Consider the following 27,240-nt stretch of genomic DNA (forward strand, 5'->3'; position numbering starts at 1 on the left):
GCCTCGCATCTGTGGTCGCCCAGTACCCCGACTGCATTACATCTATATTCAATAACTTTGAAAATGGGATGTATATCCTTGATTAGATTCTTATATTTCTTCTTCAATTTAGTGTAATTTCACTTGATAATAGCCTTTATCCTGGTTGCATTACGTCTATTCAACAACGTTTCCTGTTACCTGCAGAATGCTTTTGCATTTTCTCTCCGTACCCTTCAGACATAAAATATAGGCGACTCAGAGGAGAAAAGTATTTGCCTCGTCACTTGCATCCACATCCTGTATGAGAAATATTGGAAAACATCTTCATTCGGATTCCCCGAACTACTCAGCCAACATCAGTTGAGTGCTGTTTACATGCATGAAGAATACTGACTGCCGAGAGAGAGAGAGAGAGAGGCAGTCTGCAGTAACCCTAAGTAGGATGGATGATGATGTCAGCGTTTGGTAACATGATATTACGTAGACCGTGTCTGAGAGTATTATGTGTAGTGGGCGTGATCACAGCAGAAGCTGTATAGCTTACAAGGGTAGCATACATAGATATATATAAAAAAAGCCTTAGAAACTGAAATGCAACATGCAGGAAGTAGAGTTTCTGTCAAGATTATTGCATCCCACAGTTATTTCCGGTAAGCAGTTAGTACTCGACATGATTTTGTATTTAATCTGTTTGTTTGGAACTTGCTGCTTAATATCTTAAACATGACAGAGGCTCGATGATAACGAATAAAATGAAGGTCTGAAATATATGATTTCTTCCTAACTGACATTTTCAACACGTAGTCATATCGCTAAAAACATTGAGGCCTGCAGTTACATTTTTATTACAAATTCCTCATGGTGTCACCCATCGTGAGGGGGGAGGTGGTGATTATTGAAAGGAAATACATTAAATAGGTACAATATATGTTTCTTTAAACCGATTCGCTGTGTTTGCTTGCTAATAATCTGCATGAAGTGCGCTGTGAGGCGGTGAATGATGATGATGATGATCTGTCCACAGGACTTCTTTTTCAATGTTGGCTAGCTAATATTATCATTCTAATGTATATAGCTAATACATTAGAATGTATATTCCCCTTGACCCCTTCTCCCATAAACCCTTCCCCTTCCTCAAAAAAAATTTCTATTTTCAGAACCCTTTTTTCATTTCTTCCCCCCTCCAAAAAAAAAAAAAAAAAAAATATATATATATATATATATATATAATATTCCTTTTAATAGCCTAACAGCAGAAGTATGCACATCGCACAAAGAAGACAGCCAACAACATCCAAAAAAGGTACGTGCGAATTTTTTTCCTCTATTACTCTGCATATATTTGTCTTTATAATACATTTGTAATGCCCTAAGAATTCTTGAATAAAAAGCCAATGATATTCAAAAAAGGGGCACTCCTAAAAAAAAAAGCAGGCAAAATAGCCGTAAAAATAATAATCATTGTAGTGTGTATGTATGTGTGTGCCCGCGCGCTAGACCTTAGTTTACGGTCTAGCTTACGAAAATTCCAAGTTACGAAAAGGTGTATTTTTTTTAGGTGTAAGGAATGCTCCCAACATTGATGAATTGAGAGTTTGTGGGTTACAGAAGTCGGTTAATGGGCGGAGAAGAGGGGATCTGATAGAAATATTTAAGTTACTAAAAGGTTTTTATAAGATTGATGATTAATTAATTAATGTACCATACAAACACTGCCTTGGATGGGATTCACATAAAAGAACACCCCAAGTATTTAATGCTAATTTGCAAAAATATTTTTATGTGGACGTTCGGAAGCTGATTCCCTGGATTTAAGGGGATCGGAAATTATAAAAATATGATATTCCTTAAAATTTATTATAATGCGGCCTGTATGAAAAATGTAACTCTTTTAAGATTGCTCGATTCTGTTGCAAGAGAGATGGAAATAATGCCGAAATATCAACTTCGTTAAGCAATTTGCAGCACAGCATATACTGTAGATTTTATACATAAATTTACTAACAGTCACCATTCTAGTTTTGCGCTGTGTGAATCGGTAAGTTAAGAATATTGCTATTCAAGAAACTTAGCACTAAAATATGCCCAAACATTCCTATTTCTGAATTATGCAAATGAGAAATGTAATTATTTTTTATTATATTCTTTGAAAGGCATGATGTTTTAATTTTTATGCATTAATCTCTTTGTGTTTAAAGATTCGATGCGGGGAGGGGTACTCTCAAACTTTGTATACCATCTTTAATGGCTTTTATTATTTTTTTTAAATATATAGTGCGATAGGGAACTAAAATAATGTGTGAATTTCGAGCACCCAAAATCTCAGCGTTCAAATCTTCGTTAACTAATTCATTGGATACTTTCTTCGAGAACGATGGATGCAAAATCATAGTTAAAAAAAAAAAAAACGAATAGTTTTTAGAATAGTCTGTATTGCGAACCTCATCGATTTAAGAAAGTTATCTTTAACTCCACGTGGCCAGATATATATAAAACACGTAACAGTTAAGTTACATCTATATGGATATAGATAAGGAGTATAGAAATGATCCAAGATGATCATAAAAACAGTGTTGCAACGCCTTTGGCAGTGACATCACTCTTTGTTCATAAGTAAACCTGTCGTGTTTGGCTTATGTACCAGACAGTTTTATTTATTTTTATTTGTAACACCCAGTTTTCGTTCGAAAGATTTTGCTGCTAAAATGGTCCAATTTACACCAAAATTTAGATGACAATACAAAGTTTAGTAAAATCTCAAATATTAAATTTTATAGAATCGTTTTGGTTGCACGGAACGCAAATATTTTTTGTTTTGTTTTGTTTTTTACGAATTTGGCGAGTCACTTAACAAGAATAAAGTAAGAGGATGGATTGTGAGATTATTAACATTTGGTTTAATATACAAACATAATAAATAAGGAAAAGCAAACGCTAATGAGTCTGTTGCATACACAAGTGTGTGTAATTCAAGTTGCAGCCAGATCAAACATTTACAGTATCAGTTCGTTCCCACTATTTGTGCATGAAAACTACTGTTGGAAAAATCCAAACATAGTCTTTCGGATGGCTCCTTGATAGGTGCTTCCTAATTAGTCGATATTCTTAGGGTTGGCCTTCGAACAATTAAGGTTAGGGATCCCTGATTGTACATCGCTGAGCTCTCTCTCCTCATAAAGCCTCACTTCGTTTGGCCTGATTATAAATACGCTGTGAGAGCCTCTTCAACTACTTTCCCAGCTGGAAAATGAATGACATTTATTGATCGCCGAAACCCGACTTCTTCCTTTCAAGTATTTATAGTTAACAATGATTTAGCTCTAAATTTAAAAATAAATCAAGAGAAAATAAAATCCTCATCGATTAAGCCTATTAGCTCCTACCTCCATAACACACAAGGCTATGTCCGAGGCCTTGTAATCATCACTACTTGGTTTTGTTTGCGTTAGATCTCTGTTCATGGCATTTCCGGCACGCAAAGTTTAATCATCTTATTGAACTTGTTTGTAGGATAGCCACTCTCTAACAGCGATTATACGTCTCTACGTGCTCCCATTCTCCTTGGCCCCGTTAACAGTTGTCGTCTAACCAAGAGTTATTCACAGTGACCCCGAAAAAACCTGGCTTGACGGAGCCCTTCGATAAAAACGACTTGTGGGTTACGACATCGGTTTCTTCGTAGAGTCAACGAAATACGTTTTCGCGGAGAGTTAGGTAACGTGTGACATCCCTGTCCCTGGCTTTCGTAATTGTCTAATCCAGATAGTAACAGTTTTAATAATCCCCAACAATGGCTATCATAAGCACACAGAAGACCTGAATTCTCTCGCTAAAGAATGGGATGGAAGTAGTATTTCATCTTCCTTAATAACTATTATTAACCTTTTCGACAGACCAACAAAGGAAGACTAACCTTCGGTAGTTGGTAGCAGGTCATAACTACAATCTATCCCGGCATCTGTGATTTTTTACCTGTGGTCTTTTAATCTGCTCAAGTGCTTTTTAAGAATAAAAGGAAAGGCACTTTCATAAGTTTTTCTAGGCTATAAAGCATTATTAAATTCTTAGCATTCGAAATCTCAATGCCATTCTTCTGTTTTTTGATGTGTGTGGTTCGTCTTAACAGATTTGTGCGGGCATTTATGTGATTTGTCCTAAATTACTGCACAACAGATCACAGGAAAAATTGTTTTCACAATTCGAGAAAAACAGAAAATTGTAATTATTCAATCGGTAGTCGATTTGTAGAGGGTTTATTTAAAATAAGACTTGCATAAGAGCGAGTTACATTATAAAGGAGAGCATCTGAGTTTTTATTTCCAAGTGCCCATTGGTAAGTAACCTCATCCAACATTTTCTGCACCAAGTATAGTGATACTATGTTGATGCACACCTCTGGACGAAGTTGGGGTTACGTTGATACTCACGGATGCACTAGAAACCTAGAGATTGACTCTTAATGACATCATTTTTCACTTAAATGCTTCCCATTTTTTGTTCACAATTTAAACTGTAAAGATTAATTGCAATAATTCTGATCCCTCCCTCCAGGGCTCGGAAAGAAGCCTGTTTGGCTCACAATAAGATTTTAATTTTTTTTTTTTTTTTGCCTTGTGATAAAGGCTGTTTTCATTGCCTTATTCTCTGATTTTTTTAAAGATTTAACTTTTCTTTTGTTATAGAGGTATTTATTTGTTTTATCAGTATTTCGTCGTGATGATAGGAGAAATAAATATTTGTTCCGCTGTGTGGAGACTATAATCGTTATTATGTAGGAATTAACAATAATAATGATGTATGTATATATATATATCTATATATATATGTATATATATATATCTGTATATATATATATGTATATATATATATATATATATATCATGTATATATATATGTATATATATATATATATATATATCATGTATATATATATATATATATATATATATATATATATATATATATATATATATATATATATATATATATATACATGAACGTGCGCCGTTCATCATTAATAGTTCTGATACCCATTAAATATCCTTATAGGATATCACGCATTACTTGTACCTGGTTTTATCGCAATCAATGTATCTTCAAATTAATTTTTTTGTAACCACTAATTCGAATATCATAATTTACTTTAGATCAAGTAAAATAAACCTACTTTTTTCATTTCCTAGATGGAAATTTTTACTTAGGCAATATCGGTATGCAGCCAGCCTTCCACCCTTCGTCGTCATCAATGAATTCATATTCTGGAGACGGTTTATAGATTTGTCTTTAAAATTAAATTTAAATGACGAGACCGATAACTGCCTGCGTCTCATGTTCTTAAGACAACTGACTTAGTCCTAAGCAGTTATTTTAAATTTAAACAGTGTTATTAGTTTTGACCAGTGGTGACCGGTGAAAAATTGAAGTGGGAGGTGCTGCATATACAAATAAATAAAAAAAAAAATTCATTTTTCCTAATCAGTAACCAATTTATTAATAAATAAATTTACATATTAAAAAATTGCTTTATTAAAAATATTTCACCCTCACCACTTACAAACGCCAATAATAAAAGTTTCGTATCTCACAGAAATAACGCGCGCATGCCTACAATTTATTTGTAAGCGACACTGCCCAAACGAGCAGTGTCGGAATCACTTGTGACGTGCAATGACAAGCGTAAACGAATATTGGCGAGTCTAGCTGCAATTGGCCGAACGCGATAATTCTGACAGTGCGTTAGATCTCAGTGCATTTGTTTCGTAATCTAAAGCGTTAATCGAACAATTCCAATTATTAACTATTCAATCAATGCCGAAACATAATTTATAAATAATTGTTATTATTTATAAACACAAACAAAATTTAATTTTTTCATTTTTTCTTTGGGGGTACTGCAGTGTCGCAGTGCTTATGTACGAGCCGCCACTGGTTTTGCCACACTTCATTTCAAGAACGAAGTTTATTGACTATCATAGTTTCACTAAGAAAGAGAATTTTATCTTTACTGTGGAGGTTTCTTTTCGGCTATTAACTTATCTAACTAAACTTTTGGCGAATTCTTCTAGAGGAAAACAACCTACTTCCGATTTTTTGACAGCAAGTATATCGACGATGGAGGATTTATAAAGAAGAAAAAAAGTATGCGAATTCCAATCACTAATGATTGCACAGAAGGTTAAAATAATTCAATAACCTTGCTCTGGAAACCAAACAAGGAACTATTTTTCAAGCCACTTGAGGTCACTAATAGGCAGGGTGGTAGATCGGGTGATGCACACCAGCCGATAAAATTCATCTACCATCTTCATATGCAGAAACATCCATGACCACGATGGGATTCGTACTACCCGCAAAGTGTTAGTTGGTTGAAGGTTTATTAAGATGAGAAGAATATTCTTCAAGAAGCGGTGAAATGAACTCAATGAATTGAAAAACAGATGGCAATAAACTTGACCAAAAGGATTATCAGTGCGTTCAGTTTCATTGCAGTCTGAATTCTGAATTAATAGTCTGGCTTTGTGTATGAACGAGGACAAAATACTTCAGATATTACTTACCGACCTCAAACTCCCACTGCTATCGTTAAATGCTTCATCTTGTAATTGGTGCACTTTTTTTTTTTTTTTTTTTGGCCATTTGTTGTTATCTGTTTGTGTGTGTGTGTCTCCGACACCCAGTCTCGGTCGCCTTCTCTTCTGGCTCGGCTCCAGTGCCCCACGAAGCTTACTGCCAAGAAACAATCGCATTAAGCGTTCATTACAGTCCGTTAACCCAACGAGCAGATGAACTCCAGCGGCCATTAGCGACCTCCTACTGTTGGTTTGTGGCACCCTGTCACCTCCCAAATGGGTGAACATGATTACTCCCACAATTGAAAGAACCTTGTTCTGCCCTTTATTCCTCCCCCCCCTCTCCCGTCTTGGCGTTTCTAACTCGGAAAATTGGCGTGTGTTTTAATCTCACTAGGAAGTACACTAAGGTGAAGTGTGTCAAGTTTTTCTTAACTGCTTGTTAACATAACCCTACATTAACCGAAAATGAGTTTAGATCCCAGCTAACATGCATTTACACTTATCTGCTGAGGCGCATTAAACAAATGCTAAAAGCTCTCGTGGCGTTTGTTGAGTGACGAGAATGTTTAAAAATAGTTTCCATCAAAATCTTTCCTCTTCATCACATTAGCTGCAAAAAAAAAAAAAAAAAAAAAAAAAAAACGATAATAATAAAAATAACGTGATAGCACATATTCGTTTTGAGGCGCTGTTATTTATCTAGACTTGATAAACAAATTCGTTCGTAGGATGCCTACTAACTAGATCTTGGAGTTACCAAACCCGGACATTTGGCCTGGGAATGTCTTATATTCGCATGGCAACATAAATATCGTTTTCTGTCTATTTCGTTGCCCCTGATTTAAATTATTTTACATTTTCCCCTTTTATTTTTGTGGATATATTTAAAATAGAGGAAATGTAAGTAACTCCAGAGATTTATAAAATCCACTGTTCATACAGCATAGGTTATGGTAAAGTAGGAACGATCCCAAGAGATCTTGCATACCAGAACACGTTAATGATATGGGAAAAAAGAAACATAAATCCTTATTAGTCTATTATACAACCAACGAAGGTCGTCCATCCTGTACCTATAATCCGTACAAGGTACATAACTCCTTTATCAGAAACTTCAAGGAAGCTTCAGAAAAGCTACGCACATCTTTAATGCAGTAAAAAAAAAAAAGAAAAGAAAAAATAAATAAAATGTAGACTAAGGCACCATTTGATAACGTCTGGTCATTATTGATTAAAAATCTCAGGCTAAAGTATGTATGTATTACTACGTGTCCATGTTATGAAAGTATACGAAATTCGTAGAGAATTGTAGAAGTTATTATTATTTAAAAAAAAACAACCTTAAAACCAGTTATGTGGTCCTTATACCAGAACCTTCAAGATTTCTAAGTGTAACCATAGAAATCCGAGAAGCCTAATATAAGAATAAATTAATTTACAAGATATTCATTGTATAATGTAATTTTTGTAGTTAAATCTAAGCTACCATCATTCCCTGAAATGCACAATGTTTGTAGATCTGTGTGTTCACTGGTCCGTTTGGCCTGTTTTATAGGATGAAAAACCCTCCCCATACATATGAGATCGGCTAACTTTAGTCGAAAACACCAGGTTTCTCATGTCATAGACCGGAATCGAACCCGGGTGTGAGCTTAGTCTATACCCACTTTACTACGAAGGCTCCATATTTCACTGGAATTGTGGATTTTGTGATTTTTCATTGATCATTTCTGTGTCCAAATTTTATTCGTGATCGTGTTTTTTTCCTTTTTCTAATTTAAAATATTTATTTAAATGTTTCAAATGTTTACGAGAACACTTAGGTGAGATTCATTTATAGATGAGATAATATTTACATTATTCAGCCTTCTTGGCTTATTTCTGATGTGTGCTTAGATTCTGAAGGGAAAAAATGCCATTTAGAGTATCATTAGATAAATATTAACAATAATGTGAAGAATACATAAGAATACATAAGATAAATCTGAACCACTAGATTACATAAATGGGCCCAAAGTAGAAATATGTATGTAAACATTTCAAAAGATTTTTTTAATCGTAAAGAAAGCACTGGTCTATGTTTAGCTGATATTTGAAATACGCATTTAGAAGAATTAGGACACCAGTTACAAAAAAAAACTACAGGGCATGGTGCCAACAAGACTGACTGGTTATGCTCAGAACATCACATTCAAGAAAGTAAAATACATGCATTTTGGCAGTGCCCCATACATTTATTACAACGAATACTGTAGAATATGTTCTGCACCCAGTTATATAATGTAGGTTGGCCACTCCCAGTCCTAATAAAAATAAAAACGTAATGTTAAAACTTCCCGATAATAAATTATTATTCAGATGACCTTCTCCAAAATTTGGCCTTGCAAATCCAGTCTAATTGATGAGATAAAAATCTTAATGGAGAGTAACGCATTTTTAATAGACATTATAGGAAAAATCCAGTGGCATTTAAATTCGATATGAATGTATTTGTAATTCGAAGAAACATTTCGGTTATCTAAGAAGCAGTAATGAAATGTTTTTGGAAAGAATATTAGTGTCTGAGATATAGGAGAATCCATTATTGCCACAAACAGTCACCGTTAACCTCTTCCTTCTACACTGCCCAGCATAGCATTTGGATGGTCTAAGATCTGGTCTTTCCATCTTGCCGCTGGTCTTCCTCTCTCTATCTCTCTGGTTTATATCTATCCATTTCTTGGTAGCTGATATCTTTCCATCTTAAATAGATGATGTTCTTTCCATTTCTCTCTCTCTATTCCTTGATCTCTTCATTTACGTTATCAATATTTAGTTCTTTTCCGATGTCTTCATTTCTTATATGGTCCAATTGTGTGCATCCTTTTATTGCTCTTAAAAATCTCATCTCTGCAGCTTGCATTTTTATTTTCATCTTTCCTTTTAACAGCCCATGTTCCTGAACCATATAACAGAGTGGGAGTGGCTATTACTTTGTAAAATTTTAGTTGAGTTTCTAGTATTTTTTTTTTTTTATTCAGTGTCCTTTTAATTGTTCCACAGATTTTCTTTCTTTTTTTTTTTTCATCTATATCTTTATCTTTTAGATATGTTATTATGCAGCCTAAATAATTAAAACGTGTCATCTGTTCTATTAATTTATTTTCTGTAACTATGTTTGATCTAACATGATCCCCGACCTTTAAATGCTATGACTTTTGTTTTCTTTTGTGAGAAATTTAAATTGTTTTGTTGGCTTATTTTGTTTCATTCGTAAACTGATTTTTGAAGGTCATCTTCATTGTCTTGTAATATAAGCTGATCATCTGCATTTTGATTCCTATATTTACTTTCTACATTTTTCTATTATTTCTATTTTAGAAACTAATAAACTAATAAGTAATGATTTTATTATAGATCTTGTTTCTCTGTCATTCCAATATATTTATTTATATTATTTTTTTTTTTAAAAAAAGTACTGGTTATTTTAAAATTATTGAAAGCACAGAAGTCTAGTAGTTCTTGACGATTGTTATTTGTGCAAATTTCTTCATATTTTCCTAAGACATTTGGGATTGGATTATCTCCTGTTATTAATATATGATCATTTTTATTACATTTGTTTAACTGATTTTGTATTTCCTCATAAAACTCTTCGAAATCTTCTTTCCTATCTTCTTCAGGGGCATATATTCCTACGATATTTAAGAATGTATATATTTAAGCATAAAACTTTGCTACCTATCCTAAATTTATGGTTACCAAAAGGACCTAGGCCGTAAGGGCGCGTCCGTACCACGAATTATTAACTAACAAACAAAAAAAAATTTTTTTTTTTTTTGTTTATTTTGTACCCGTTCAGTGGGTGCAGTTTTTTTTTTTTTTTTTTTTTTTTTTTACGTTTAAATATTTTCTTGACTACACGTCTTCTCTTTTTATTATTTCCTGTTTAGAAGGGCCGATTTTAGTTTCAGTGGTAGATCATTACTATCACATAATACTTGACAGCAATCTGAGCAATTTATAGATAATATTGCACTCAATTTATCTATAAATAGTTTTAAAGCCGTGGCAGTCCATTGCGTCCGACACGTTAAGGCAGTGTTTCCCAACATGGGGCGTACGCCCCACAAGGGGGGGGGGAGCAAATTGAATATTTTGAGAGGTAATTAGAAAATGATGTTGCATTCGTCACCTCATCACCGATATGCTCAAAAAAACTCACCATTGTCGGCGATAAATTGTCGAGGTTGCAATCCTGACTTTCCGAGAAAAAAAGCTGACATCATTTTTTTTTAATTAAAAAAAAAAAAAAAAAACTGTTGCCCTTCCCGTCGTCATATTTATTTGAATGTGGCTTTAGTGCTAAATGACTTGCCACTGAAAAAAAAAGAGATCATCTGGATATCAGAAACCATGGGGATTTGAGATTGAAAATGACTAAATTAGTACCTTAAATAAAAACTCTTTGCAGCAGATATGAAGCTCAAGGATCGCATTAACTTGGATTTTATTTTCCCCAGTTCAGTTCGATTTATGTTTTATAATATACAAAGTGTAATATAAAATTTATATTCAATGGAGAAAGTCAGATTAAAAACAGTTTTACCTTTTTTATTTAAAGTACCTATTTATATTATATTTTTTCAGAACTTGCTGACTATTATGATAGAGTGGGGGGGGGCATCAAAATCTTCGAGGCGTTGAGGTGGGGCATGATCCAAAAAACGTTGGGAAACACTGCGTTAAGGAGAAAATGAGATTTTTTTTTTAAATCTCTGATATTAATTTATGAAAAATCTTTCTTTAAAAAACTCTGTGGTGGCAGATGCCAAAGTTTGTCCTTAACAAAAAATTCTCTAAACAGCTAATAACGAGAATGTGTCTACAGTCCATTTATTCATTGAATAAATACGATATTTATTTAATGATATTTAGAATGAAAAATAATAAATAAATATGATTAGGGGAGGGGGGGGAACTTAATCCTGTGTTGCTGACCAGTTGTTTTTCACATTAATATTTTCTTCTTTCTCATAAGATAGTTAATCACGTTTTGCAACATTCGGTGAAGTAAAAAAATACACGTACATGCCTACCTATTGAGGAAATAATACTTAAAGAATATTCGCTTTTCTGCTAGCAAATGTGATTTCGCAAACCTCACATGTGTGACTCGGGGCTATTTTACTCTCGATAACAAAGTCACTTTACCTTGAACTGATAAGGCTTTTTTTTTTTTTTTTTTTTTAAATTTTTGCTTAAGCCACGGTACAGTATTGTATACGTATGTTCGCCGCTTGCATTCTTTATATTGGTTAGCCTCTGTCCTTGGAAAGTGTCTTGTAGTTGTTAGTAGAAACAATTGCCGTTTTTCGTCACTTTCGCTGCCTGATACTATCCTGACGTAAGGTATATATGCATTTAACGACGCCGTCACAATACCACTTCTTCATATGACGTTTGCGGAAAAAGAGTGATTCGACAAAACAGCTAACGGAATTCATAAAAATTAAAGGAAATAGTTTGCGTAATTCTGATTACTTTATGACATATACTTAAATACGAGGTTTAAGTAATGGAGTTAACTAAACGTGTGGTCGCTTTACGATTTATGTTATTAGTTTTATTTAAAATGAAAAACTGTTTCCAAAGTTTATGGATATTATAATGTAGTTAAACTCATGATTAATTTCAAAATGTGTGTAACATTCGTTTGGTTTGGTTTATCTTTTATTGGCACAAAGACTAAAACGGTAATGCTGTGCCAGAATAAAAGCTTGGCAGTACACAAGGTTTACTGAAAGTTATAAAAAATAAGCTAAAAAGTATTTACACCAAGGGCAGCTGTATTGCGGAACTGCAGCACCCCCTATTTTTCTATATATATAAATATATTTATTAATTGATTTATATTTGCTTGTAATATTTAATTTTATCATCAACAATCCTATACTTATCCTTATTTTGTATAAAAACTAATAAAAATACATCTTGTAGCCAGCGGCGAATTCTCCATGCTTGCTGCGCAAGCTCATTAATTGAGAAAGAAGTACTATTTATTTGTTAATAAATGCATGCATTTATAAGCATGCATTTAGACTTTTATTTTTGTAGACAGAAGACGTTTTAAGCTTGCGCGGCAATAATTGAGCTTTGCGTTGTGTATCGAAGGCCGACGCTAGTCAAGCTACCTTGGCTTGCTCGGTTGTGGGAGCATCCGGGTTCTCGGTTCAGTACTGTGATTTCATGCGCGCGCATAGCTATTTGCTCCCTTCACGTCATATCACTCTGTTGCTTAAACACGAGCAATACGCAGTCAAAGTAGCTCTAGCCAATGAGCTTCAGTCAGCCTTTACAAGTGTGCGTGTTGCTTGGGGAAATTAAGTTACAACCAACTTTTTATGACGATGTTATTGACCATTTCATGAAGGAGAACCGTAGGGTAGAATTTGTATTCAAGTAGCTAAATTGAAAAAGATAGAATATCATTTGTAAAATAAATGTTATATTTGTATGATTAAATGTACATAAATTTCTAAATACAGGTAACCCTCGTATAACGCGGTCTAAAATTGTAGTAATCCTTGTTGAACGGTACTTATACAACACGGTTCCGATAAAAACACGGTCTACAAATTGTAGTAACCCTTTATCTTTGCATATGTTTTTCAAATTTTATCTTCGTTAGATTTGTGTCTGCCTGTATCCCGCATGTAATTATAAGTAGTGAATTTATATTAGTGGAAATACCCTTTAGCATGCATGTACCTCAATTGTTTACTGTATAAAACGTTTATTGCTGAAAATTCTCCTCGTTTCTGCCAGGAAAGTGCATTAAAAATCATAAGTGTGTTCATCTCGAGCTGAGCATTTTATTTTCTGGTGAGTTACATACAATATGTAATGCTTGCTTTTTTGTGTAAAAAATTATTTTTATAGTAATGGCCACAAACTGCAACATTGAAAACAAAATTAATTTCTCTCGAAGAAAAATATTCAAAATCTTGGATCGGTTGAAAAATGGAGAAAAACCAGGAGTTTTTGCAGGGACTTTGAATTTAAATGAATCAACGATTCGAACAATCAAACAAAATGAACATAAAATCCGAGAAAGTGTTTATTGGTGGGTCAACGATAAGTGCAAAGCGCGTTGCTCGTGTACGCGATATTCTAATGGAAAAATGGAGAAATCTCTGATGATTTCGATAGAAGATTGCACCTCAAAAGAAAATTCCCATGGATGGAAATGTTATTAAACAAAAAAACTCTCAAAGTTTTATAAACATTTATAGTGCAGACCAGGTGGTCAATGCGGATGAATCCAGTTATATTGGAAAAAAGTGCAAAAACGCACCTATTCGAAAAATGAAAGATCAGCTCCTGGATTCAAAGTTTCCAAAGATAGAATTACTCTACTGTTTTGTAGTAATGCATCAGGTGATTACATGACAAAACCAGTGTTTATTAACCAATCCTCAAATTCCCATGCTATGAAAGATTAAAATATGCACTATTTTATTTTGCCTAAAACATTTATGCATTATGTGCAATGAAGTTTAAGTACAATTTGTAATTTTTATAGTGTGTATTTGTTTCATAGTTTACATGTTTTCTTAACTTACATGAATTACCTGAATTAAATTAAAAAAAAAATTGTTGGATATGTCAAATATATAATTAAAAAAAAAAAAGACTTCGGAACATAACCCTCCTTTTTCTATGTGATCTGAGATTTATATAACGCGGCATTTCTGCGGAACCTAACATCCGCGTTATACGAGGGTTTCCCGTACATAGTTTTAAATGGTCAGTAATCCATTATTCCGCTAATCAGACTTCAATCACACCTCTCACTCCCTGAATGATAACAAGAGCAAGCGTGAATTTCAAGACCAGCATTCCCCCCTGCTTGTAGCACTTAGGAGGGCGAAGGACGCTAGCAGCACTGTGTTTACCACAGTGTCATATTGCTACGCGCGCAAGCATATGCCCGTCATAGTGAGATGCGAGCTATTAGCGTAATTCGGCACTGTCCGTCGCGCAGTTCCACTGTTGTTTATATGCGGTTTGCGCCAGTAGTAGAGTGTTCGTAGTGCTGATCGTGTTTACTCCGTCTCTTTAAATATTTGGACATTACAATTAAAGGATTTAATTGTAATAAAAAAAAAATATCCAAAAAAAAAAAAAACTAACAAACAAACTCATGCAATTTGTTTGTTAGTTATTCCTGCCAGGAGTGCAGGCATTGGGTTTTTAACTTTGATTTTATTATCTGTGTGCAGTTGGTGTATGGAATGAGCTGATCTAGCAGCCGCATCTGCGATGTCATTTCCCTTAATTCCGATGTGGCCGGGAATCCAGCAAAACTGTGCATCGAAATTAAGGATCTTTATTTTGTATAACAGTTGTAACACCTCGTCAAGCACTGGTGTGGATTACACACCAGAGAAGAGATAGCCTGTAAAGAGCTTAAAAAGTTTGTATAATTTGCGCACTTTTGGTAGGAGTTTTCTTTTATAAGTGTGAGCTGAATGGCATGTTACTCTGCTGTATAATTACTGCAATCGGATGGGATCTGGTTGGAGATCGTGATAGTAGGAAACACATCAGCACTGCTAACGGAGATCTCTGATCTTGAACCATCAGTATAGATGGGCAAGAAATCATAAGCAAGAATGGGCAAAATAGTTCAGTATCCGTATATACAGTATATATATATATATATATATATATATATACAGTATATATATATATATATACAGTATATGGCTGAAGTTATCTATCGCCAATTGGGGTTCTAACCAGTGGTGAGCTATAAGGGGCTCGCGCGAGCCCTTTGTTAAATTTTTCTCAAATTTGTGAGCCCCTTGTTCTTCTGGTTTACTTTTTTATTTTTTCAAAAAACAAAACAAAACATTTTTTTGAAACATATTAAGCGACAAACTCGTACGGTAACCAGTGTATAGATTATTTGGAATTATTGTTTCAACTCCTCTATGACGAATGTGCCCAAATTTGAAAATAAAATAAGCGCATGCGCTATCTTTACCCTTCTGGTAGCCAATCGTATGGCAAAACCAGTAGCCAATCAAACGTTTTATAAAATATTATAAAAGATTTTATTCTTATTATATTTTGATAGTTAAAAAATGTTTTTCTTATGTAAGATAAATTAACACAGTTGATTGTGTGCAAATATTTCATGTTTAGATCATGAAATATTTGTTTAAAAATGATAGCCTTTAGAAGTTGATTGTCCTCTCATACTTTTTGATTGTAATTTGTACACAAGCTCTATTAATAAAAGTTTTTATGTGAAATACGGCTTTTTTTTTCTTTTTTTTTTCTCGACGATGCGAGCCCTTTGTTAAAATTTCCATAGCTCACCACTGGTTCTAACACCTTTTCCACATCACTGGGTCATTTAATTATTAGTTATCCTCGATCACTATGGCTTTCATTTCTCAACTAATCATAGTGCAATGTAAACAGTGAATGTTTGCGATATATATTATTATTATGCTGCAAAATTCCGCATTTCAGGAGTCCTGAGAGTTTTTTCATGCCTTTAAAAGTTCGGGTATCGCGCTACAAAAGAGTATAAAAGCAGGTTGCTTTGTAAACGTTATAATCTACAAATACTAAATTTTTCTGCAAATATTCAAGTTTCACTTAATCCAGTGTATATTTCGTCTTTTTTTTTTTTTTTTTGGAAAACTCCCAAATGACTTTCATCATAGTGTGTTTATCTAGAGCGACTATATATGTATACGGACAAAATATGCTTTATTATAAGGCACTACGCAGTTTGACAAACTCTAGTAAATACGTAAGACGATTAGCAGCTTACAGATCGAATCGAACTTGACATAATTTTAAAAATAACAATAACGTTTAACAAAGTCTTTTTTTTTTTTTTTTTTTTCAATTTATAGTTATTCGTATGTGATCTGGGGGTGGACACTTTTGCCAGTTACTCCAGATGAAGGATTAACAAATATGGTGCGAGTTTCCGAAGTTTCATCTGCTCGCAATTTTATTGTTACGGTGGTATTTTTATAGTAGTGGAGTACGATATTGAATAATTTTCCTCTTTTATTTTTTATTTTAAAATTTCAAATAATTTATTTCTACTTATTTGAGTCAAATGCTCACTTAAAGTCTATAAAGTAGCAATAAATATATTTTTACTATTATTCACATCATTCAGATAAGTTGTAATAGAGTATAAGCGGATTGTGGATCTCCCTCATTTAATCCAATTTGCTTTTCTCCTAATGTTATAAGTTGTGTTAATTTTGCTTTGTATAAAATAATTTGTATATGGTTTAATAAGGTTATTGGTTTATAGTTTGCACATTCATGGATACAGTCTTTTTTATGTATAGGAATTATTTATCCCCATTCATTAGGAATTTCTTACAAACATATAACTTCGTTGAAGAACTGCACTAAATAATGCTTTGCTTTCTCTCAGTGGCGACTCGTGGCTTGAAATCGTGGGGGGGGGGGGTGCAACTTTCGAAATACACATACACATTGTAGGTATAGTGTATACGTGTTTGGATAAAATATCAAAACCGGTAAAAAATTTAAAAAAAAATTAAACATGAAAAAATATTGTTTATTATCGATAAAATTATACAGTTTGGTATAATTCAAAATTACTTAAAAATAAAATCCATTATCGTAACCCCAATAATGTTCTGAAATAAAAACTAAACAAATGTTATGTCTTTAATTGTAATGTCCAAATATTTAAAGAGACGGAGTAAACACGATAAGCACTACGAACACTACTGGTGCAAACTGCATATAAACAACAGTGGAACTGCTCGACGGACAGTGCCGCATTACGCTAATAGCTCGTATCTCACTATGACGTGCATATGCTTGTGCGCGTCATAGCGTCCTTCGCCCTCCTAAGTGCTACAAGATGGATTTTTATTATTTTTACACAAAATAAGAGAATTGTATAGGATTGTTGATGATAAAATTAAATATTACAAGCAAATATAAATAAATCGATAAAAATTAGGGGTGCTGCAGTTCTTCAGTGCCTGTGCACGAGCCGCCCCTGCTTTCTCTTCTCCCATACTTCTAGAAGTCTATCTGTATTTCATCTTCACTTAGGTCTTTCTCTCTTTTTCATTTGTCTGATCGTAGCATCTATATCCACAGTTCTTTTATTGTGCTGTATTTTTGTATTGTGTGTGATGGATAGTTGCGCCCCGACATATGTCTGCTTTTTGATTTATCCAATTTCTGATAAGTTCTGGTAGAACCAAAATGGTTTTTCATAAAAAAATTATTTTTTCATATAAAAATGGTTTTTTTTTTTGAGAAAATATCTTTTCTTTTAAAATATATAAGACATAAAATTAATTAATTTTTGTTCTAGGTATTTATTAGGACTTTTCAGATTCTCCCCCCTCCACCTCGTATGTACAGACAATATATCAGAAGCATATTACACGAAGTAAGACCATGTCCAGCACCGGGTTCCTCGGGTTCGCAGCTCTGCATACTCACAAGAGTGAGTTCCTGAGGATTACTTCCGTGTTTTAGAATTCTTAAAATTCGGCAGCAAATATCCTGTGCGATAACTACACAGGTTTTGGATTTTTCTGCACAGAAAAAGGTTTCAATCTTCCATTAAGTTGACTAAATTGCCGGGCCAGGAGGTTCGCAGCATGTAAGTTACACTACCAGTTTGCATTTCTTCTATCACTGATGGAAGTAACTTTATTTTAAAATTTTCAGTCAGGAGTTTTAAGGGAAATTCTCATAGTCATTGATAATTAATTACAAGCGATTAATGCTTGTTTGTATATATTCTGGAGGTTATTGAAAAAAAAGTTTAGAAATGGAGGAAAGAGTATACTGTAAAAGTAATCAAAGTTTATGTCACTGAATATTCTTCAGTGACATAAACACTGAAGAATATTCTGGATGACTGGAATTTTTGAAAGACTTAAACGAAATAGGCACTAACAGAATAGTAGTAGAAAATATTCAGGGAGAAACAAATACCAGAAGCCTGAAACGCAGCTGGAGTAGAACCAAGAAGCTCAAATATGGAGTAAAATGTTTTGCGGTAGTTACACTGCAAATTCAGAGGGTCTGATCAGAAGATCAAATTCTAAATGATTGTAGTAGAATTCTCATAGTTTCCAACTATAAAAAAAATAAAATAAAAATAAAGCTGGGTATGAGAAATACATAGGAATTTCTCTGCTAAGTGTACTTAGGTAAGATTTATGCAAGCATACTTGAAAAGAGGCTGAGAAAAAATTGTGGAAGGGAAACTTAGAAAATCACAAGCTGAGTTCAGGCTAAAGACAGATTGGCAAGATCAGATTTTAACTTTATGTCAAATAGTTGACAAATCATGGGAATATAAACGGATCTGTGGTTTAGTTTAATAGGTCTGTAAAAGGTATATGACAAGGTACCAAGAGGAAAGCTTTTCAAAACGCTACAGTTGTATGGTGTCAATGGAGTGTTATATCAAGCAATACTTAGTCTTTGAGTTATAATCAGCAGTTAGAATTGACAGAGATACAAGAAGAAAGTTTGATGTTAAATCTGGTGTCAGACAAGGAGGTACATTATTCCATCTGTTATTCATCATCTATATGGATCACATTATGAAAGAAAGTGGTATTAAACCTGATATTAAAATTGGAGATATCAAACTTAGCTCTTTGCTTTATGCAGATGATGATGTACTCCTAAACACATCCAGTGCAAGTCTCCAGGGTTCACTAACTAAATTGAATAAGCTATAACAAATTTAGCACGTAAATCAGCAGTGTGAAGAAGACCAAGATTATGAAAATAGGAAGAAACATAGACAACTTCAGCTGTATTCTCAATGGAGAAACTAAAGAACAAATAAATATTTTAACTATTTAGGCATAACTTTTGGTGAAGATGGCAAATTAAATATGGAAATAAACAACAGAGTAAGCAATGCTAGGTCGGGATCAGATGAATAAATTTATATGGAATAAGAAATAAATTAGCCAAAACACCAAATTAGCAGTATATATGAGTGTTTGAACCAGTTTTAATAATAAAGCACTTGATCAAAGACTAGACCACAGATTTTAAACCTGTGGTCTAATCTTTGATAGTGTATTTTCTTCGGTGAATTATAGCATTTCGAATTAACTGGCGTGGTGCGTTTTCGTATATACTGCATTATGACAAAATATATTTCGCTTTTATCGCAAGAAAGATTTTCAAAATGCGTGTTTGGATGCTATTTTGTCATTTTTTTTTCAATAACTTAAAAAGTTGCTCTTGTGCCAATAGCTGAGCTTTAGACTGATGCCAAATTTGCTTCGGTTAACGAAGCAATATAGCGAACAATTACATAGTCTAAATACGATCCTAAATACATGGCACGAGGCAGATTTTGGAGAGAAGAGGATATAGAGGGGAATTTTTCCCGTTTTAAACAAAAACAACAAATGCCCGCATATCTAAAATATAATTACTTGTCCTTTCCAGGAATGTTTAAATCTTGCTCCTTGAGGAAGTTCGTAAATATACTCAGTGAAGCAGATCCGAATTCCAAGTCGATTTCATATCATCAGTCACCTGTAGAGCATTCTCGAACCGACCTGACTGATGCGATGATGCCATTTCCAGAGTGCACTGAACGTAGTAGTTTAATAAGCGGACAATACTAGTTATTTCCCTTTTTTTTTTCTTAAAAAATAAAAAATAAAAACTTGTCGCCTACAGATACTCTTAACAATCGTCTGAGTTCGGCTTCAGTGGACTTCTCGGTCATTTTCTCCCTTCCACATTAAGGAAATAATAAACTCAGTACATTCTTAAATTATACTGAGCCATCCGCTTCTGACAATAGCCCTGTCAATTCTGTTTAAGAATTTGCGTGCGAAACAGAAAACGATTCAATTAATTTTAGGATGCAGGGTGTGATTGCTAAATTAGTAACACTGATCATAATTAAAAAAAAAAAAAATTTAGAACAATCTTTTCCTTGTGTTCTTAATTTTTCGAGCCCTTAAACGCATTCTCATCCCTCATGTAAATTATGTGTGCTCTCATGGCCGATTTGCCTATATGTGGGATGAAAAACCCGAGTATCTGGGAGGAAAAAACCTGCTACCTTGCATGAGATCGGCTAACTCATGCAAACAATCGAAGGACGCGATGCCTTTGTTCGCACTGGAAACTAATGGTTCATGTCTTAAAATATCGGTTGGAGAACATGCGTAATTAGTAAATATTAATATGAGTCTCGAAGCCTTATCTGTTTCCCTGATTACAAACCAACCAACCAACTTCAAACCAGTTGGTTGGTTTGTAATCTTCTTACCCATTGATAGCTCCGACAACGCCAACTTTCACTTATGGCCCTATTTCATTTGTGTTTCAATATCAGCTAATTATAATCAACCTATTCTCGCTCCGAATTCTGTGGAGCGTTTATTAGGGGTAACATAACACATAACGGAGCTTTATATAGTATATTCAGAATACAACGATGAAGAAACCTGGAATTTAAAAAAAAAAAAAAAAAAACTAGTGATTTAATCTCTAAGAGTGACACAAGTATCGCGAACAAGTGATAAATCCCATAAACAGTCCAATAGCTGTTTATGGGATCCAACATACTGTTTTTTAACATATCTCTCATCTGAGTAATCACGTTTTCATCGGCAGATTGCATCGTGTCATGTGTTAAGAATTTTTCTCACGTTGAGGGTATGATTGCTTCCAGGACACACCATTCCTCAGGCAACCCCTTTGCCAAACGTCGGGGAAATTTTTCTTTTCCTAGGGCATCAGATACTCTCGGACCGGCACTGGTGGAATAGCGATTCCCTCATGCAGTAAAAAAAAAAATGCGAATTGGGGCTTTTTTACATGTCCCAACATAACTATTCTACAACCCCCAAGAAGCTGCTCGATACGAAGGTCTCGGGATTTATCTTCTTGGAAACTTGGATTCATTCCACAAAACAGGATACACGCAATTACAAGCATAATAGACTGGCTTCATAGTCTTAGTTGCTTCGATCGTAAATCCAAAGCAACCAGCCAACCAGCAATAGATTGGAGTAGAGATAGTTTCAATGAGTTAAGCATCAAGACGCCAATTTCACGTTGTACCATCCAGCACATACGTGACAGCCGAGCCTGTTACGAATAGTTCATCCATCTTTTCTTCGTGGAATCATGTTCATCTCCATTCGCTATCCTGACTGGCAGTGCCACGTGATACAGTGTCTATAGATGTGAGTGTTCAAGGAACTGAGTTCACATTGATTGTTAGAGGATTTTCCCTCCAGCAAATTGTTCCCGAGTGCGGAAGAAAATCCCTATCACTTCTAAAGGATGATTTGGCTTTATTTGAAAGCCCATGTAAAGGATCTTTTCGTACTGCAGCGAGAATTGAACTAAGATATTTCCTATTTTAAGACATCATCGCGAACGTCTGAAGGTATGGCTATATACGTATATACAGTAGTCTGTCAATTAGTGAAACACTGATTTATGCTCAGCATTTTTATATTTTTCTTTTTTTCTCTTGTTTACTTTAAAGCCGTAATTTTAGAAGTTGAAAAAAGACATTCACGAAAGATAAAATATCTAAAGTGTTTTTTTTTTTTTCCCCTTGCAGGGGCATACTTTACTGAACATGTACATTTGATGTTCTGCGTTATAAAAAAAAAAAAAAAAAAAGAGCAGCAGTAATCAATAATAACGTTTACTAAGCATTTTTTGCTCTTTTGTCAAGAATGTTCTGTCTCTCTAAACTACTCGCAATCGCAGGCAATTTGTGTCAATCAAGAATGAACTCCTTTGTGTCTGGCCCTCCTCTTCAAATTACTAACGATTACGGGAACAACCAAACATTTATCAAAAAGATTTTATTTCTATGCGAGAATTCGCCTTCGGTTTTTGGTTTTGTATTTCTAGCAACTCGCTATAAATTTATATATCGAAAATATAAATTTATATTTATATTTATATCTAGTTGTTTTTGTTATTTTCGAAACGAATATCACGCAACTCGCCAGATGTCAGGAAGGTTTCTGAAGAATAACACGGGATTTCGCCCCTTCCTTCTCGTTGTTAATACCGTCCACAATGATGACACTGACCTTATCCCAACGGGCTCCGCTCGTGAAGCTGTACTAACTAAACAATTGCAATGCCGTTGCTGTACTCCTCGTCGCCTGAACAAATATCGACGAGGTCCACTATCTCCGTGTGCTCTGCGACGAATGATTAGTCGTTTTGAAGAAACAAGATCGTTGGGAATTAGAATTCGTAGAAGTCGCAAACCCATCAGTTCACAAGTGCATGAAGTTGGTACTGCGTTGTTGGCAGGCATTTGAATAACAGTATTCCTGCACTGCATCTTCTGTATCAAGATACGTGGGCTGTTCAATAAGTAATAAGACTAATTTTACTGTGGCGAAACCACTCATCACAATATTAATTTCTGTGGAATAAAGAAATGTTGCTGTCTGTATTAACAAAAGAGGTTGATGGATGGCGTGTACGGGCTGATGTGCCAGAGTGTCACGTGACTAAACGCAACTGCTCATCGGCGCACCTACGAGGCGCGACCAGTCTTCGAAATGGAAACATCCTTGGAACAGCGTTATGCGATTAAATTTTGCGTGCGTTTGCAAAAATCGGCATCGAACACTTTTAACATGATACGCGAAGCTTTCCACGATCAAGCAATGTCGAGGGCAAGTGTTTTTCGCTGGCATAAAACTTTTAAGGAAGGCAAAATGTGGAAGATCTTGAACGTGAGGGAAGACCTTTTAACGTCCATCACAGAGACAATGATCAACACAGCAGCGATTATCACCAAGCACGTCAAAAGGAAGCGTCCATTGCTGAAGAATGGCTTCTTATTGCACCACGATAATGCAAGACCACATATTGCTGGTTGTGTAGTGGACGTTTTGCAGAAGAACAAACACAGATATTCCTACCACACCCTCCATACAGTCCTGATCTCGCACCGTGCGATTTCTGGCTGTTTCCTCAGATCAAGAAACCACTAAGAGGCCACCATTTCGAAAGCAACAAAGCATGTGTAAAAACTGCGGAGGCGGTTTTGAAAGAACTCTCAAAAAACGGACTCTCGCATGTGTTTAAGAAGTGGACGCAACGTTGGGACAAATGCATCGCGTCTCACGGTAGTTACTTCGAAAAAGACCATGTAAATGATGACGATTAAAGGTAATCTGTTTTCTGTATAAATATAGTCTTATTACTTATTGAACAGCCTACGTACATGGACTTTTGGCTCTGAGGATTTCTCCAAGACAGGGTTTATCGGGATCATCCTGATAACTTACCAGCTGAAAAGCAGCATGTGCTCAACATCAGTTCCGACCAGTTACGTTCTGCCTTTGAACACACTGTGCAAAGATGCAATTCGCGGCATACTGGGAAGGGCAGCACATTGAACAGTGCATCCCGTGAATGTATAATAGAAGTGAATAAAAATGTGTTATGCTTCAGTGGCTTTTCTCCTTCTTACACACAGAAAAATTACTGCATCTACATTCGGTAAATCATACAGTGCCTGCTGGTGGTGAATTTTGGAACTATTTTTTCCACATCAGATATCGCTTCCGCATGACGCACAATGTATTCCTGCAAAGTTTCACAATTTTGGATCACTGGGTGGCGCTCCATAATGCCTCAAACAGGAATAGTTTAATTGTGATCACCCAGGACGTATATCAAACCAAGCAAACGAATATCTATTTTAGTTCCTTACTTTTTCTCGACACTTTCTAACTCGATTTTCTAGCTTATATTAACAATTTTGAAATTGTTTTGGCGATTTCGTCTACGAAACGCTAGCCTCCGATATATTAGTACTGTTGGGGGTTAGGGGAATTTTGGCATTCTTTAGAGATTATACACGAAGCATTTTGAGTTACTTCAGCTTCCAATAAGTGATATGACATCTGCCAATAAAAGTTTTTAAAAAATCATCTGCTACCTAAAAAGATTGACAAACATTAATGGCATAGCGCGATGTGAACGAATATATTATTGGTTACAAAGCGGAGATACGCTATTCACACGGACTTAACACTCTGGCGCTCACAGCTGATCTGACAGATACATGCAAAATGTTTAATATAAATATTCTTACACAATTCAGTGTATAGCTTGGAGGTCATGAGTAGCTGTGCATTCACATGTTACGAGTGATATTCCGCACTTTTTTTTTTTACTGTCAGTTTGGTTTAACACATGTTATGTAAAGGTTTGCGATATTTGACAGTAAATTGTATCTGAGAGATACCGCGACCTCCGATGTCAGCATAGTATGGTTTATTATTTTTTTTATTCTTTGTTCAATAATTTCTAGATTGTAACTGAAAATAAATAAACCATCATATATTACTGAAATAGAGAGCTAAAGGCTTATTTTTGTCATACATGTCCTCTAGAAGATGTGCTTTACATTTATGGAAAATACTGAGGACAGCGCTCTGGAGCTTGCTCCACCTTTACTACGAGTTGCCCATAAGTGTACTTATGCTTGCATCAGCCCGGAACTTTTAGTTATTCGGCACGAAACTCTTGTAGTTTCTATATTCAGCTATGAAATAATGTAGGATTTAATATTCACTTAATTTGTACCATCATGTATTATATTTGCAGTGTTTTTTCTTGATATTTTATTGCATTTTAGCACATACTAGTAATGAATGTATCTCTCAGATATATCGCGTCAAAATTACCGCTGCGAGCTCCCGGGAGGGGGGGGGTGAAAAACCAATACCGTATTTGCCGGCGTATAAGACGCACTGGCGTATAGGGACGCACCCCCTCTTTTTTGTACACATTTTTTAGGAAAAAAACTTCATCACTGAATATTATAATGAATTTACAGTATTTCAAATATAAAGTAATAAGTCTACTTTCAACAAATACCTAATCTAACTAGGAAAGAATACCCACCTTTTAATCTTCTTCGTTAAAACCCAGAAATTCATCTCCAGAGCTAAATGAAGAGACACTTGAAACCTCTTCTAAATGAGAATCTGAGTCCTCATACAACAAATTGTCTTCTATACTATCCAGTACATTACTAATTCCACACTTCTTAAATGATTTAACCACTGTCTCAGTTTTCACAGCATCCCATTAAGCTTTGACCCATTCACAAACTTGCGAAATGCTAGGCCTGCTCCTTCTTCCTGATGGCGTAACCTCAAAATCTGAAGATTGCATCCAGCTGTTCCACTTCTCCTTCATAAATCCCTTAAATGGTTTATTAATACAGACATCGAAAGGTTGAAGCTGACTAGTTAGACCTCCTGGAATTACAGCTAACTCAGTTTTCAATTCCTTGAGTTTATTTGTAACATCGTCTGTTCTGTGAGAACAAAACTGATCCCATACTAGCATGGCAGGCTTCTTCAACAGTCCACCAGGGCGCCTAGACCAAATTTTATCTATCCATAACTTCATTCCTCCTCCATCCATCCAGCCTTTTGCGTGAACATGTACAAACACTCCTTTAAGGAGTGTTTGTACATGTGAAAAAAGTGTTTGTACTTGCGTGAACATGTACAAACACTTTTTTCTTTGGGTAGCGTCTTCCTTTTAAAAATCAATAGTGGTGGCAATTTTGTCCCATCAGCACAGCAGGATAAAACAACCGTGTAGCGAGTTTTTTCGTGCCCCAAAGTTTTCATAGTAATACTTTTAGTGCCCTTGGAATCTACAGTTTTGTTGGCACATCAAAAGTCAGCCGAACCTCGTCCATGTTTCCTATTTGCGCAACTTCAAAATTTTCTCGTTTCCTTGCATTAATGACGAATCTTTACATTTTCTTCATATTCAGCCTGCATCTTTTATGATATTTTTGTTTTAGTCCGCATACATAGCTGGTTTCTCAAGTAAAGTTGGCGATCCCTCTGTTAGTGGCTATCGCTTTCGCTTGATGAATAATCATTTTTGTAGACACTGAAAGTCCCGCTTTTCTGTGGTCTAAAATCCAAGTATTCAGTTCTGCCTCAAGTCCTGACCATTTTGCAGTTCCAATTCGTAGGTTATGTTTACTGTGAGTTGCTTTTGTTAAATCCTCTTCCTGATTCCGCCAAGTTCTTATCATTTCCTCGGTTGGGGTGGTCCAAAATGCCTCTCTACAGCCCTGTTTCCATGTTCTTTAGTACGCAATCACACGTAGCTTGTGTGCAATATTGTAGCAATGCTGACGTTTTTCAGCCATAATTTGCCAAGAAATTTAGAGATAATTTAACGGCAGAAATTTATCACCGTTCACAACTGCGACAACAATTGAAAAGTTTAAACCAGGGATGCACAGACTTGTTAAAGCCGAGGGCCTCATAGTCCCACTGTTACTTATGCGATGGCCGCCAAAAAAAAAAAAAAACTTGAAAGTTATCTACCATATATTGTTTATTTTATTTATACCTATCATAATTGTTACAAAAAAGGTAATAAAAAGTAAGTGAATTTAATTTGATGCGTGACATTGCATTGATCTGACAATTGTTTTGGTATTTGGTTCGAGTTTTGTAGTAGCCAACCGCAAAATTGATTCTAAAGTTTCATCAGTCAAGCGGTTCCTATTTTTCGATTTGTTAATATTCATGATTGAAAAAGCTTGTTCACAAATATATGTTGAGCCAAAGAGGCACAT

General features: G+C 34.9%; 1 long non-coding RNA gene across 1 annotated transcript in view; it reads left to right on the top strand.

The window, feature by feature from the left end:
• The first annotated feature begins 545 nt into the window (after window positions 1-545).
• Window positions 546-27,240, top strand: part of LOC150092598 (uncharacterized) — a 115,299-nt gene continuing 88,604 nt past the window's right edge. The window contains exons 1-2 of the long non-coding RNA XR_016550503.1: window positions 546-632; window positions 1,228-1,285. This is a non-coding gene — a long non-coding RNA (uncharacterized LOC150092598). The remainder of the gene's footprint in view (window positions 633-1,227; window positions 1,286-27,240) is intronic.

This window comes from Typopeltis vanoorti, chromosome 25, assembly GCF_054136105.1.
Source record: "Typopeltis vanoorti isolate ZY-2024b chromosome 25, IOZ_Tvanoo_1.0, whole genome shotgun sequence".
NCBI classification, from domain to species: Eukaryota; Metazoa; Arthropoda; class Arachnida; order Uropygi; family Thelyphonidae; genus Typopeltis; species Typopeltis vanoorti.